The following is a 17827-nucleotide window of genomic DNA, read 5'->3' on the forward strand; positions in this document are numbered from 1 at the left end:
AGCTGTCTATCTGTCTATTTATCTATCTATCTATTATGATTTGTAAATATAATATGGACTCATAACATTGCTCGGCCGCGCCGCTGAAGGTCCTCCGACAGCAATTATCATTGACATATGCTAATCTATTAGTACATAATATTGATTATAATATTGTATACATATAACATTCATAGTAAATAGCAATTATCCAGTAATATTACATTTTAAACAAGTTGTATACGTATTTGAATAAATGCAATGGTTGTTGTATGACATTTTGTAAGATGTGTATGTATAACAGGCGTACGCATATAATTGTGCAATGGTAATACTGCTAGGTTATTACGTTACATATTGAATTATCCCTTTAGTAATGTCTAATATTTCACCTAACTTGTAAGATGATTCTGGTAATACAGAATTGTGGTATAACTGTATGACCTTACATAATATTGTAGTAATATTGTGGTACTCCATAATTGTAATATTTTATGAATTGTTACATAATATTGTGGTAATGCATAATTGTGTTGGCCTTATAATTGTAGTTACATTTTGTTAATGCAACTGTTACATAATTGTGTTGGCCTTATAAATGTTGTTAAAGTTACATAAAAGTTACATCTTGTTAATGCAACTGTTACATGATTGTTACATATTGTTTGTAGTTACATAATTGTAGTTAAAGTTACATAAAAGTTATATCTTGTTAATGCAACTGTTACATAATTGTTACATATTGTTTGTAGTTACATAATTGCAGTTAAAGGTATATAAAAGTTACATCTTGTTAATGCAACTGTTACATAATTGTTACATATTGTTTGTAGTTACATAATTGTAGTTAAAGTTACATAAAAGATACATCTAGTTAATGCAACTGTTACATAATTGTTACATATTGTTTGTAGTTACATAATTGTAGCAAGTGTAATATGATGCAATCGTTTGTCGTTACATAATTGTTACATATCGTTTGTAGTTACATAATTGTAATAATTGCAGTCCTGACATTGAATCCGGTCATGCTGCTGTCGATGATATGATGTGCCATGCCACTAGCTTATGGAGACAACAATTTGCTTTTTTGTTTGTAGTTTATGTGGTATTTTGGCATTTGTAGTAACACATACACGTATTTTCATTTGTTTGTTATGTGATCTTACTCTATTTCTTTTTCTTTCTTTCTTTTCTCTTTTCTTTTTTTGTATGTATTGATTTTCTATAGTTTGTTTTTCTTCGTTTGTCTCCGCTTTTTCTGTGTTGTTCATGGTTGCATAATTGCTGGTTAATTCCCTTGGGACCCTTTTTTTTAAGGTTTAGTTTATATTACACAGATATAACTGAAAATGATATTATATAGTCCCATATTTTATTTTATATAAAAAATATATATACACTATATACAGTATTAACTATATACACTGACTTGTTCTTCACTTGTACCTATCGTGGGTAATATATGTGTCAGCATAGTGTGGAAATCATTGTCTTCACGATTGTGTTGAAGATGTTCATTCTTGCTAACATCATTTGTGTTGGCCATTTTTTTCTTCTTTTTTTTTCTGGTTTTCCTTGTAACTTAGTTTATCTGTTTCCACAAGGTAGCTTTAATTAATAAATGTTTAGTACAGTTCTTTTAATCGCTCACTGAGTAACTGTGATAGTATATTTTCTTTATTACTTTGTAGATGTAATAATGTATAGCTGTATGTATGAAACACGTATTTTATGTAGGTATAAATGGTAACACTCGTTGGTAGTAAATAAATGCTATAATAAATGAATGAATATATACAGTGTAGAATATTTATTGTTGGTGCAAGTATTTGATAATTGAATTATGAAGATAACTGAAGTACGTATATGTATTTAAGTTGTAACTATACAGCACGTTTTATATGTTTGTGCAGAAGTTTATTGTCTATCACTGTGTATTGTATAAATGAAGTAACTATGTAACTCACTCATTTTTACCGTGGTGGGAATGGTGTGAGTGGTGTTGCACGTGATGATAGCGTTGTTCTTCACAGGTTGATTGACGTGTTGTGGGATGTCAGACACAAGTTGATACGTATGGTGACTTCGACTTCCCACACTGGTAGCTGTGGTGAGTGAATGAGTAGCGATGAGTCACTTGAGTGAAGATGAGTGAGTAAGATGAGTTGTGAATATAGGCTTGGTATTTGCTTCGTTGTCTTGACCTCTTCACTCCTGCGTCAGCAGTGGAGGTTTGGTGGATGTAGCAGAGAGAGGAGGGTGAGGTCTGGTGGTTGTGAGTTGTGAGTCGTGTCTCATTCTTCGTTTGTTTTTGTTTTTCTTTCTCGATGTTTTCTCGGTCCTTTTCTCTTGTGATTTACTCGTTGTGAGATGAAGACTGCCGCTACTTGTAGGAGCGTGTAGAAGATTATACAGATGCATCGTAGAGTTGTTACTTGTAGTTGATTGTAGATGGTTGTAGTTCGTTGGTTCGTCGTAGAAATTGCAAGATTATTTGTATCAATATATTGTTAAACTACTTGCAAGGCGTCCTGTGACCTCTTCACCTCTACATCAGCGTGATGATCGGGGAGACGGAGGGGGCTGGTTGGAGAGAATACTGTCAGGGGCTGGTTGTGAGCTGTTGGTTGTGAGACGTATTTTTTTGTTTTCAATCTTGATATTTTGTAGGAATTCACTGTTGATTCGTAGACGAGGTTCGTATACGTTCGCTGCTACCAAAATGTCATAAAAAAGGACTTTGTAGTTACTTGTAGAGAATTTATATATATATATATATATATATATATATATATATATATATATATATATATATATATATATATATATATATATATATATATATATTGAACTTGTGGACGAGCGGTTGTTATACTTGAGTAGTTTTGTAAGTAGAAAATCTTGGTTCCCTTTTGTCATGCAATGACAGGAGAGGTAAAGAATAGTATGGGACTATTTTTATTTGTCTTGGAATATTAACAAAGTCTCTCACACACGAGTGAAGTATAAGTAGAGTCCCGCTAGCTACCTCCCTGTCTCACTCTCTCTCTCTCTCTTCCAAGTTGCTAAACCTTTCTCCCTACTACCTGCCGATTCTATGGCCTGTCTCCTTCTGAGCTCTCTTTCCTAAATTCTGGTGAAACAGGGATCGTGTCACGTGTGTTACACTGTGGTTGGAAAGTTCCAGAAACCTGTGTGTGAGTATGTGTGTATGTCACTAGGCTTTGTTCCTCTGCTGTCTCGCTGACAAACTACCTGCATCATCTCCTGACATTGCTACTTCCTAATCCGTCGTCAGCTTTTCCTCAGTTAACTTGCAAGATCATTTCCCTTTCCCAGGCTCGCATAGAGCTGTCTATCTGTCTATTTGTCTATCTATCTATTATGATTTGTAAATATAATATGGACTCATAACATCGGTACTATTGCTGTCACTAGTACCATTTCACACCCGTGCAATAAATTACGAGACAGTGAACAATGTCTTTTGAAATCCAGTATTGAGAACATTACAGCTCAACAAACTTTTCAGAATGTTGTGCAATGGTTTCATACCTGTTCATGAAAAAAGTGGACTGATATTACTGACGGCAATAGTAAGCACATGAAACTGTTAATACTGGCACCATGGACTGTTTCATGACCAGAAGTCTAGTACTCTGTTGCAGCTAACCGCAGGCCAAAGTGACTCACAGGAATCAACACATGTGGCAGTGTTTTCTCTAATTATAGTAGAGGCGCGCGTGTCTGAAGGCGTCACTATCGTACCCTGGCAACCTGCCCGTCAATAATGGGTCCGATTTCGTGCATGTGATACGCATATTATTCCCGTATTATATGTTCATGTTTAATAATATTCGTGTATAATTTATTCGTGTATAATATTATTCGTGTATATTAGTAAATAATGATATGATTTGTGCCTTTTTTTTCCTGTGAATTTGCACAATATATATATATATATATATATATATATATATATATATATATATTTTTCCTGTGAATTTGCACAATATATATATATATATATATATATATATATATATATATATATATATATATATATATATATATATATATGTATAATGCAAGGAAGAAGGAACCAAAGACCTTAAGTACTCAAGACTGTTTCCTCCACGAAAAATAAAAACAAAGTAACAGAGAGCCGAAATCAAGATCCGTTCATTTCGAGATGCCTGGACACACTGCGTTTAAAAGATTGGAGGTCATAGGCAATAGGAAATACAAACAGAGGAAGGTAGTTAACCAGTACCAATCAGAGAGTGTTCTCTAACCTGCATAAAATCGCGTGTTGATAGCAATACTAAAGCGGTGAGTACGTTATGATGACAATTTTTTAAATCAAAAACTTAGAAATATTAAACGCCCATTCGTATTAACAGTGGCAGTGATAGTGTGGAAATGCATCCCAGAGAGAGAGAGAGAGAGAAAGAGAGAGAGAGAGAGAGAGAGAGAGAGAGAAAAAAAAGACAGGGGGAGGGGAGGGGGGAGGTCCGCCACCTCCCCTTCCCGTGTACCACCTTGGATCACGCCAGTTGGTAAGAGCACATTTGTGTTCCACGCCTCACCAGGTACAGAAGCAGCGGGAAGTGAAGAGCACTTCAGCACTCAAAACAGTTGCCTCTCTGCTCGTCTCACCTCCATCTACAAGTAAGAGATTTTAGTGGAGACTGTTTTTAATCTCCACATTATAATGTTGTATTTTCTGATACATTACTGATTCAGATTTCATTTTCTTAAAAAAAAAAATCCTGACTTCGAAGACCAGTTATTCTTCAAATCCCTTTTGAATGTTATGTTACTACAAAAGTCGTATTAATCTTAGAGGGGACATTTTGCACTGAAGTATTTCTTGACGTCTATAGTCTCACAAAGTCAAACAGTATTTCCTTAAGATAACAGGAGTAAAATATATAAAATATTCTCTGGCTAATGAAGTCAAACACATAACTCCTATAACCTTTTTTTTAACCTTTCTAGCTTAGACGATTTCATTCAGCATATGTGTGGATCTATAAACAAAAACTCGGTAATTACACTATGGTCACAATTCTTTTAGACCTGCGGTGGCGAGGTGGGTTCGAGCCCCACACAGATAAGGGTGGCTTACAGCACGATGTTATTCTACATGTAGTTTACATATAAACAATTTGTCAAACATCGTGACCGTAAGAGCTAAAATTCTGTCTCACCTGCACTGGAATAGGTCGGGGTGTTTGGATCTGAGAAAAAAAATCTAAATTAGTTGATAGCCACACGTGTCTTTAGACCTATGTTTGAGGCCCACACTGATGAGGGTGCTTTATGGTATGATGTTATTCATCATATATATATCTACCTATCTATCTATCTATCTATCTATAAATATGTATATATATTTCATCATTCATCATCCAATCCTATGTTGCCCCATGAGCAGCGTAGCAGCCCGGGGCTAGGCAAGTTTGTCCTGACATTTAAGATGAGAGTGATCAACCTCACTCATCCCCGAGTGGCATTACCGCATCTTACCTTACCGAAGTGCCTGTCATGTGACATTAGCGGCCATGGAGCGCCATCTTCCTTTATCCTCAGCTGTCCTGATTAACTCCACATTGCTGATTCTTTCTTGTAAATCGCTTCTTATACAATCCATATACTTTAATCGTTGTCTTCCTTTTGCTCTTCTTCTCTCTATTCTTCCAAGTAAACAGTCATTTTCAAGTTCTTTTAGTTTTATAACATGTCCCAAAAATTCCATCTGTCTTTTCCTTATAGTCTTCATCATTTCTCTTTCCACTCCTGCCCTTCCCAGAACTTCTTCCTTCGTTACTTTTTCTATTCATGATATTCGCATCATTCTTCTCAAAAACCATAACTCAACTGCTTGTAATCTCTCTCATTTTCTTCTTTACTGTCCACGTTTCACAGCCGTATAATAGCGTTGACCAGACAAAACATTTCAACACTCTTCTGATTTTTTTCTACATTGTTTGGCTCCATGGTTATACTAGGGTAGACAAGTGGTAAGGGCCCCACTCCTCTTCCACTGGTTTTATATCAGAGTTTTCCTTCTCCTAGCCTTTGTCTATAAGGACTTATCCTGCAAGACAGCAGGAGGCAGTTGGTCCACGACAGCTTATACACTAGGAGGGTGTGCATCACCCCCCAGGTTTATTTGCTGCCTAAGATATCAATTGTAGTGGATATGGGAATATTGACATCATTTAAAATTGTGTGGGAGTTGTTTTTTTTTTATATGTCCGACTCCGGCCATAGGCTTTACAGCGTGCACCCAAGGCCCAGTAGTCCCCCTTCATACTATACACCTCTTCATGTCACCACTGCCCCAGAGGGGATTTGAACCTGGGTCCGGTATGACTGCAAGCCACCTCTCTACCGACTGAGCTACCGCCACTCCCTATTGAGGGATTCTTTCTGTTGAAGAAATTAACATATTTAGTTTACTGAGCATTAAATGAGATCAGATTTGTTTGTCCCCACTGATTAATCTTAGAAAGGTCCTGGTTCAGAGAAATTTCTGTGTTTGTTTGGGAATTCATATCAGACTGTGTAAAGGAGGTACTAAATGTGAAAGAACTATGAAGTGTCGAGACATCAGCATAAGAGTGTATTGGCTTGTGAGTGACAGAGAGGAGGTCATTTAAATGAATGAGAAAGAGGGGTGGGGCCAAAACTGATCCCTGAAGTATGCCAGCATTTATGGAATGAAACTGGGAATCAATTCCATCTACAGTACCATGAACCGTAATTTTCTGTTATGAAGGTAAGAAGAAATTAGGGGAACCAGTGATACAAGGCCATAGTGTGACATCTTAAACAATATGGCCTGGTGCCATACTCTGTCACATGCTTTTGAAAAATCAAGAGCTATTGTGTGTGTTTCACCGTGTTGGTCTATTGCTAATCTGATGGGAAAGAAGACAAAGAATGTCTACAGTTGCAAGTTCTTGTCGAAATCCATACTGCCGATCATTGATTAATTTGTTGATTTCCAGGTACTTGACTATGTGCTAGTTTATCAGTGTCTCAAAAGGATGGACATTTGCTTCTTTCCAAGAGGCTGGAAAACTTGAGCTTCAGATGCATAAACGGAAAAAGTTGGCCAATATAGGAGCCAACACTGAGGAGCAATATTCAAGTACTATTGAAGGAATTTCATCTGCACCAGTAGCTTTGTCTACTGAGATATTTTGTAACGCAGCTTGAACATATCTTGTGTGAATCTTGAAAGGGGTTATTTGAGAAGAATTGAGTACAGGAATATTGTGATTTTCTGTATTTAGGTTTGAGTTTGTTAAATATATATATATATATTGTTACGAAACAGAGAGAGATAATGAACACTTTAAGTGAGAATACTAAAAATCACTACTGTCCCGTAAATTTCCAGGTTCAAAACAAAAGAGTTAGGTAAAATTACAAGTTAAAGTTTAATGCTCAAACTAACAACTAAACATTCAGGACTCATAAGGATAATGTAATGGCAAAAAACAGGTTAAATATATGGTTAACTGCAATAGCCTCTATTAACACGAAATTAGCAAGAGTAAATTTATCTAAGTCAGCCCTGATAAAATGAGAAAACCGGATAATGCTCAGTTAATGCAAGATATATTATTACAGATACAAAATATTATTACTACTGGCTGACAGTAAAACTTTACATTAATCACAAAAACCTCACCAGGCCCACGAATTAACACCTTATGCTATACAGTACAAGAAAAAATGTAATAACACTTATACTCAAATTACACAGCTGCTAGATGGTTGGAGACTTCCTGAGCACTCACAAAAATAATAGCAACTGTATAGGGGAGGACAGAGATGTGAACAAAATGAGGAGTAGATCTAAGTGGCAATTAATGCAAAGACTGAGCTCATTATATAGGAGCCGGCAGAGCTTGATACAACTTGTAAGAAGGACGCGCAAATGAAGCCATAGGGGACAAAGAGTTGACACTCCTGCTCTGAACAACAGAAAGAACGACTTACTCTACTATAAGGGGAGAAGGGGGGAGTGAGGTAGAACACGCTCGTGATCAAACATGCAGCATATTGTACGTTAGAATTATACAAAGGATGATGAAATCATAGGCTTTGTAACACCTCCCCACAAAGAAAAACAAATTTACAAAGGAAATTTCTTATTACTCTAAAACAATCTGTCTAAAGTCTAGATAAGCAATCTGCAATAACATTTTCTTTCCCCTTGATAAGTTGTACGTCTAATGAATACTCCTGAAGAAGTAGACTCCCTTGTCAATCTCTGATTTTTATCTTTAAACTTACTAAGGAATTTCAGTGGGTTATGATCGGTATAAATGACTATAGGGTCAAAACCAGAACACAAATAAAATGAAAAATGCTGTAAACCCAAAATCAAGGCCAAAAGCTCTTTCTCAATAGTTGAGTAGTTCTTTTGAGGTGGAGTGAACTTCTTACTGTAATAAGATACAGGGTGTTCAATACCCTTTTCATCCTCTTGCAGCAAAACAGCCCCAGCTCCTGTATCACTTGCGTCAACAGCCGTCTTAAAAGGCTTAGCAAAATTTGGAGTAGCGAGCACTGGCTGACTTAATAGGATACCTTTAAGTTTGCTGAAAGAGGATTCACAGTCATCGGTCCAGACAAATTTAACTCCCTTTTTCAGTAGGTCTGTAAGTGGTGATACAAGAATTGAAAAGTTAAGAACAAATCTCCTGTAATAACCTACTATTCCCAAAAATCTTTGTAGCTCTTTCCTACTTTTAGGTCTGGGAAGATCACTTATAACCTGAACCTTAGCTCCTGGTGGTGCATCATGTCCATCACCAATTACGTACCCAAGGTACTGAACTTTAGCTTGACCAAACTCACACTTTGATAAATTAGCTACAAGATTAGCCTGAACCAAACGCTCAAGAAATTTACTGACATGGCATAGGTGATCTTTCCAGTTGTCACTGAAGATTATTACATCATCAATATAAACAACACACACTGCCAAACCCTCTGTTACAATATTCATGACCTTCTGAAATGTGGCTGGTGCATTCTTCATACCATATGGCATTACAGAACATGCAAAGGTCTTTCCTAGTGTTACAAAACATGAGATCTCCCTAGCACGTTCAGTCATAGGTACTTCCCAGTATCCTTTTAACAAATCAAACTTACTTATGTACCTAGCCTTTCCGATCTTGTCTATGCAATCTTCCACGGAAGGGAGAGGGTAAGTGTCTGTTTTGGTTATCTGATTAACACGTCTGTAGTCGATGCAAAGCCGCTGTGACCCACCTGGCTTAGGGACTAGAGTGACAGGAGAACTCCACTCGCTCTGACAGGGCTCAATCATCTTGTGGTCCAACAGGTAGCCAAGCTCCTTCTGGATGAGAGGAACTTTCACTGGGTTCACACGGTAAGGAGGCAGTTTAATTGGCTTTGCGTCTCCAACATCGACATCATGCATCAACACAGTGGTTCTTCCTGGAGTGGCACGGAACACTTGCGGGTACTCCTGCAGTAATGCCGAAAACTCCTGCCTTTCCTCGGGAGGTAGATGAGAAAGCTTAGTCTGGAGATCATTCATGATATCAGGATTCTTCCCCAAACTATCACTCAGGCTCATGCTCCATGGAAGAACTTCACTTGCAGACTCGGGTGGAACAGCTACAGTGCAGACTGGGTTATTTTCGTCCCGCCTGTGATATAACTTTAGCATGTTGATGTGACAAAGTTGCTTGTTCTTTCTACGATCTGGTGTGGCGATGACATAGTTGACATCACTGAGTTTCTTCTCCACGAAGTAAGGACCACTAAACTTGGCTTGAAGAGGTTGCCCATGCACTGGTAGCAGAATCAAAACCTGATCTCCTGGCTGAAAGTGGCGTAACCTGGACTTCTTATCATACCAAGTCTTCATCTTCTCCTGAGCAGTTCCTAAATTCTCTCTCGCCAGCTGTAAAGCAGTGGACAGCCGTTCTTTGAACTTCATCACATACTCCAGCAGGTTGACGTCATCTTCCTCCAACAGCCAGCATTCCTTGAGTAGCTTAAGGGGTCCTCTTACTTCATGGCCAAACAGTAATTCAAAGGGTGAGAAGCCCAGTGATTCATTTGGAGATTCTCTTGCGGCAAATACAACGAATGGAAGACCTTTATCCCAGTCTTTCTGATGTTCCAAACAGTATTTCTTGAGCATCGATTTGAGTGTTTGATGATATCTCTCCAACGCTCCTTGGGTCTGGGAATGGTAAGCTGAAGACGTGATCTGGGTGATGTCCAGCTCTTTCAGAGACTGCTTGAAAACATTTGACATGAAATTACTTCCCCGGTCTGACTGTACCTCCTTGGGCAGACCAAACTTTGTGAAGAGCCCTAGCATTTCCTTAACCACGTTCTTTGCTGAGATATTTCTAAGTGGAATGGCTTCAGGATAACGAGTAGCCATATCAATCAGGGTCAACACATAAGAAAATCCTGAAGAAGTCTTAGGAAGAGGGCCCACAATATCCACCAACACACAGGTGAATGGCACCTCAAAAGGAGGAATGGGAACTAGAGATGCAACCTTTTCAGTCTGATTACACTTCCTCACAACTTGACAGGTGTGACAAGACTTACAATACCAGGAAACATCTCTGAAGATACCTGGCCAGTAGAAGTGTTTCAAAATGCGTGCCACAGTCTTCCTCTCTCCAAGGTGTCCTGCCAAACTGGAATCATGAGCCACTCTAATGATATCCTGCCTACAAACACGAGGGGTGACAACTTGATGCAGAACCTCCCATTCACAGTCGGCTGATGCTGTTGGGGGTCTCCACTTCCTCATAAGTACTCCTGACTTTATATAATAACAAGTAGAAGCACCAGTTGACTCTTCCTCACTGCAAGCAGAGTTAGCAAGACCTTTCAACTCAGGGTCAGCAACCTGCAACTCAACCAACTCTTGACGAGACAAATTATCAACACTACGGGGTACTGCCTCATCTGGTGAGTGGTCCAGATTAGCAAGAAAAGTGTCAGCTAGGATAACATCATCATCATCATTATCCTCTAAGTCACCAGTAACTTTAGACTTAGCCCTAGTGACAGCACATGCAGAGAACACATCAGGGATATCACAATCCCGGGTCACAGCCACTGGCTCACTAGACAACTAAGGAGCTGGACACACTTGACTTCCACCTATATCATTTCCAAGTAAGAAAGTTACACCTGACAATGGGAGTGTCTCAACCAACCCAACCATAACGGAACCATTAACAAAACCAGACTCTAAATTCACTCTGCACAGAGGGACAGAGAAGTAATTATTCCCTACACCTTGTAAGATTACAGTTTCATCAGAGGAATTAACATTAGAGCCTAGAACCCTGGTCATCATAAGGGATTGGTAAGCACCTGTATCACGATATATTTGAACTGATTTCCTGTCATTACTGTCCAGAGGACTGACAAAACCATTAGACAGGAAATTAGCACATGAACTCTTGAGAGTGTCACCCACGTTACTGCTCAAAAGAGGAGCTTCATCATGAGAATTTAATTTACCCCTCAAAGCAGGTTCAGTTAACTCGGTTAAAGAATTCTTGGAACTCTCAAGGGTGGACACTAGACCAATTGACTGAATATTTAAAGACTCCTTTTTCTTCACATCACGCTGTCTCCTGAAACATTTCTCCGTAGTATGACCAGGCTTACTACAATAAGCACATTTACTTTTCTGAAATCTAGAGGTGGAGCTGGTATTTACTTCCTGAGAAACATCATCTTTATTCTCTTTCCTGTTACCTGTACTCTGAGTAGAGGCAACGTACTTACTCTCAGCTTTCCTTTTTTCTTTAGAATATCTCTTGTGAGTGAGAACATATTCATCAGCTAAAACTGCAGCATCAGACAAATTATCTATTCTTTTCTCATCAAGATATAGGCTTACATCTTTATTAATACACCTTTTGAAGTCCTCCAGCAAAATCATCTGCTTAAATATATCAAAATCAGAATTTACATTCTTAGAATTTAACCACTGCTCTAACAGATCTTTGATTTTTGAATACTCAACATGGGATTGCTTATCTTGCTTATAAGTTGTCCTAAATTTTACTCTATAGGCTTCAGGAACAAGCTCATAGGCCTTATGAATCAAGCTTTTAACTACATCATAATTATCAGATTGATCCTGAGGCAAAGATGCATAAGTTACTTGAGCTTTACCGGTGAGAACACTCTGTAGGAGTACTGGCCAATACTTTTTGGGCCAATTAAAACCTGTAGCTACCCTCTCAAACAACTGAAAATACTTTGTTAAATCAGATTCATTAAAAGGAGGGACAAGTTTAACATTTTTTGCAACATCAAAATCATCAGAGCTAGATGATCCAGTTCCACCTTGTTTCATGCGATACTCATGGTCTGCCTGAATCCTAGCAAGTTCAACTTGTGCCTCAGCCTCCTTAACACGAGCCTCCAGCAGGGCTAGCTGTAACTTATGTAATTCAATCTGCGTTTGCTCATCTGAAGGAGTTACATTGAACAAGCTTTCATTAATCATGTCAACAATTTGATCTTTAGAATGATGAGAGCGAATTGCAATTCCCAATTGTTGAGCAACAAGCTTAAGTTCATTCTTTGTTCTGTTTTCTACATCACACACTGTTTGCACATTTGACAAAAAATCTTTGGCTTCATCAAGAGTACTAATCATGAATAAATCACAGTCACAAAATATCAAGCAATACCCTTATGATAATATCCTGAATATCCTGGCGAGGTCGCCAAATTTATATTACGAAACAGAGAGAGATAATGAACACTTTAAGTGAGAATACTAAAAATCACTACTGTCCCGCAAATTTCCATGTTCAAAACAAAAGAGTTAGGTAAAATTAGAAGTTAAAGTTTAATGCTCAAACTAACAACTAAACATTCAGGACTCATAAGGATAATGTAATGGCAAAAAACAGGTTAAATATATGGTTAACTGCAATAGCCTCTATTAACACGAAAATAGCAAGAGTAAATTTATCTAAGTCAGCTCTGATAAAATGAGAAAATCGGATAATGCTCAGTTAATGCAAGATATATTATTACAGATACAAATATTATTACTACTGGCTGACAGTAAAACTTTACATTAATCACAAAAACCTCACCAGGCCCACGAATTAACACCTTATGCTATACAGTACAAGGAAAAATGTAATAACAGTTATACTCAAATTACACAGCTGCTAGATGGTTGGAGACTTCCTGAGCACTCACAAAAATAATAACAACTGTACAGGGGAGGACAGAGATGTGAACAAAATGAGGAGTAGATCTAAGTGGCAATTAATGCAGAGACTGAGCTCATTATATAGGGGCCGGCAGAGCTTGATACAACTTGTAAGAAGGACGCGCAAATGAAGCCATAGGGGACAAAGAGTTGACACTCCTGCTCTGAACAACAGAAAGAACGACTTACTCTAATATAAGGGGAGAAGGGGGGAGTGAGGTAGAACACTCTCGTGATCAAACATGCAGCATACTGTACATTAGAATTATACAAAGGATGACGAAATCATAGGCTATGAAACAAAATATATATATATATATATATATATATATATATATATATATATATATATATATATATATATATATATATATATAAACTACATTGTTGGCTTTTCCACGTGGGTCACTTGCTAGATTTCCATTGGGGGACTGTAACGGTAGAATGAAAGAGATGGTAGTGAAGTTAGATTTGAATGAATTAAGGGTAGACCAGAATATTTCGTTATCATTTGGGTTGTTTAGTGGTTCGTTAGCTTGTATATGGAGGAAGTTTGATTTAAAAAGATTGATAATAGTTTTGGCATGGTTTCTGATATTTCTATAATAGTTAAAGGCTTCTTTAATTTTGGTCCTTGTATATGTGTTATAGGCTACTGTTTTATGTTCTGTTACTCTAGAACAATTGTGGTCAAACCATTGAGGTGAATTACATCTTTTTCTATAACAATGATGAGGAATGTCTTTATATAATCAGTAAACACACACACACACACACACACACACTCATATATATATATATATATATATATATATATATATATATATATATATTTATATATATATATATATATATATATATATATATATATATATATATATATATATATATGTATGTATGTATGTATAAACATTAACGTGGTTTGCTGAAACGTGATATTGCCCTATCATGGCATGATTTTAGAAACGGAATTAAACATTCTAACATGGGCACTGTTAGTGTAACGTGGTAATGTGAACCAGGCTAGCTGTGACGCAGTGTGCATTGCACAGCCTCACAATACTTGACGTCATTTCCCGCCAATCATGCTTAGCCTCTCTTATTCTCCCAGCCACCCAACCAATCAGGACCCCCTTATCTCCCTCCTGCCTCCTGCGTTCCCCTCTCATCCCACTCTTACCCACACCATCCTCCTCAGCTTGCCTCATGTTGCAGGACGCACTGCCGCAGTAGCTCCTCATTGCATTCTTCCCTGCTCAGTATGGCCACCAGTGCAACTCTTGGACCTAGTGGCGTGCATCCAAAAAGAAGGAGGATTCACCTTAGCCTCAAAGAGAAGATGGAGGTTATCAGGCGGATAGACACCGGGGAGCTGAAGGCAGCAGTTGCACACTTCTACAAACTGAACGAGTCCAGTATCCGCACGATCTACACCAAAAAGGCTGACATCCTTGCTTGCATGAAGAATTTTGGTTCTGGTGAAGCAGATGCTAGATCCATCATCACTTCAATGGCCATGATCATTATGGAGTGGCTACTAGAAGAATAGATTTGATGGCAGGAAAGAAACCATACTGGAGAATGGGCAAATGCTAATGAAATGCAAGTGGAGAAGTACCCTGATGTCCAAAGGATATCATTGACCAGAGGGGATTACACAGCAAAACAAGTTTCTAACATGGACGAAAGCAGCCTTCAGTGGAAGAAAATACCAACATCAACCTATGTCTCTTAGACAGCAGCGCAAGCAAATGAACAGAAGGCCGACAAGAGCAGAGTAATGGTTTTGTTTGTTGCAATGCTACAAGAAGTTGCAAAATGAGGCCACAAGTCGTCCACCAAGCCTCACGATTACGTGCCTTTTGCCACTTACGGAACATGGACGACTCAGGGGTTTATGAAGGCAGTCAAGTGGGCATGGATGACAAGTCACATCACCACTAATTGGATAGACAACAGCTTCGTACCTGATGCAAGACGCCATTGTAGGCAAGAAAGCCTACATTTTAAGGTCATCCTGCTGATGGACAGTGCCCCTGCACATCCACACTTCCTCATCACCACACACAAGATCGTTAGGGTGGAGTTTCTGCCACCTAACACCACATCACTTCTCAAGCCCTCGGACCAGGAAGTGATCGCCAATGTGAAGTTTTCAATCAACGGTGAGTGTTCAGGCAATTGATTACTGCTACAGACACCCAAGAAGTACTCCAGCAGCTGCTCCAGGAGGAGGAGGAAGAGAAGGAAGGGAGTGATGCTGAGGCAACCACCACCACCGCTGCCACCGCCACGAACGCCGCCACCACAACTGCTGCTGTCACCACCACACAGGATGAAGTCATCTCCGAGGAGATTGTGAATGTGAGCTAGTTTTGGAAGCTGTACAACATTCGACATGCTGTGAACAACCTCCTGGCAGCCTGGAGAGAAGTGAACACAGCCACAATAAACCACAATTGGTGCCATGTAGCTCCACAACTCTGCATCATGAAAAGTGAAAGTGTTCAGGTAGCTGCTGATTCGGCCTCAGCAACAGTGTCTGTCGCACGCTCTGTGCCCGGCTGTAGTGAGGTGATTGTGGAGGAGGTGATGGAGATTGCCAGGGGCACCAGTGACACTTCAGATGAGAGGGTTATGCAGGAAGTAGAGCAACAAGACAGGAACGAAGAGGAGAGGAAACAGCTAGAGGAAGAGAGGGAGGCCAGACCAGCAGGTGACCCAACAGTGAAGTTTTATGTCAAATCCTGAGTCGAGCTGAGTCTCTCAAGGAGTTCATCTTTGACAGCGACCCTTCCCTTACAAGAGGTAACGACGTGATTAAGCAGATTGTTGACGCAGTCAGCGTCTACAGTCATATGCACATTGACCGAGTAAATCGCCTTAAACAGTCACTGATCACTCGTTACTTCGCCAGATAAGCTGCTGCTGGTCTACAGCAAGAGGATATTCAGCGACAGGAGGATGAAGCTATGGAGGACCTAGAAAGTGACGTTTGGAGTGTTGCTAATGAAACTGACTTTAATAGATTTTAGTGTATGTTCTCCCCCTCTACCTAATCTCCGGTAACGTGTGTCTGGTCTTCTCACATAAGGTACAGAACAATAAATAAATAAATCCTGTATTGACCAAATGTATTTTTCATGAAAATATTAATGCTTTTAGGAGGTTTAAATTGGGGAATATAGAAACATTTTGCACACAAGAACGGAGAAAATGGACTTTGGGCAGGGGTGAGGAAGGCACCAGGGGTTTTCAAGAGTCCATCTAACGCGATATTTGCCTAACGCGAGGTTGGAGCATAAGCAATACAACCATTACGTGAGGACAGACTGTGTTTGTGTGTATATATATATATATATATATATATATATATATTTTTGCAGACGCCATAACCCAGCAAGGGGTGGCCATTTGACTTTGAGTTATTTGTTTTACTGGGAGGGGCACTACCCCTCCACCAACCCACTTGTTGACACGTAGGGAGCAGGTATGGTTTGGTTATATGGTTACCATCCACCGCTGTAATTGGTCTCTTGGGTTACAGGAAACCATTTGGCTTGTCACTCAATGTAAAGCCACCTGTAAAGAAAAGAAAAGCAATAAGACGTGACAGGAAAGATGGGAGAAATAGGAAGAGAGTAGGGCAGGCACAGAAAATGAATGATAAATGCTAAGGATGAGTAGGCAGCACTACATCTGGATGATGGTATAAATATTTATATATATATATATATATATATATATATATATATATATATATATATATATATATATATATACAGTATCTCTCTCTCTCTATATATATATATATATATATATATATATATATACAGTATCTCTCTCTCTCTCTCTCTTTATATATATATATATATATATATATATATATATATATATACACAGTATCTCTCTCTCTCTCTCTCTTTATATATATATATATATATATATATATATACTGACTGCACCCAGCACAAGAAAATCTTCCAGTCAGCATGGTAAACATCGCCAATATCTCCATGGCACCAAACAGTATATGCAGTAAATTATTTACTGAAGGAGACAATTAAAAAGAAAGTATTGCAATTTAACTTATTATATTTGGTCATTAGTGGGACTTGATCGTCCCACAAATGGCTCCAAGTACGGCTGTTATACGGCTTGCCATATTGTGTACATTAATTAATAAGGTGGCTGGAAAGCTGATGATACGGAGAGCTGGAACTCCCGTTTCATCAGCCCACGGGACTGGCATCTGACCATCGCCATTGGCTAAACTTTTTAAGCGTTTCAGTTACAAAGACAGTAGGTAAGCATACTCTTCTATACTATATGCTCCAACTGTCAACAACAAACTGCATGCACATTACACACTACACTTCCTTTTCTAAATTAAAAACGAAGTGGCATATCAACACCCAGCCTCGGAGTCCCCAGATGGGGGATGGGCCATAAAAGCCCCCACTATCCGCCTCTCACCCAGTGACAGTCAAGAGAGAGATTTCGAACCACTGTCTGACTCCCTTCTTAATAATTTCTACAACATTCGCGGCCTTTCCTCTACTT

This window comes from Coenobita brevimanus, chromosome 31, assembly GCF_032717465.1.
Source record: "Coenobita brevimanus isolate Jiangsu-jjx chromosome 31, ASM3271746v2, whole genome shotgun sequence".
NCBI lineage: Eukaryota > Metazoa > Arthropoda > Malacostraca > Decapoda > Coenobitidae > Coenobita > Coenobita brevimanus.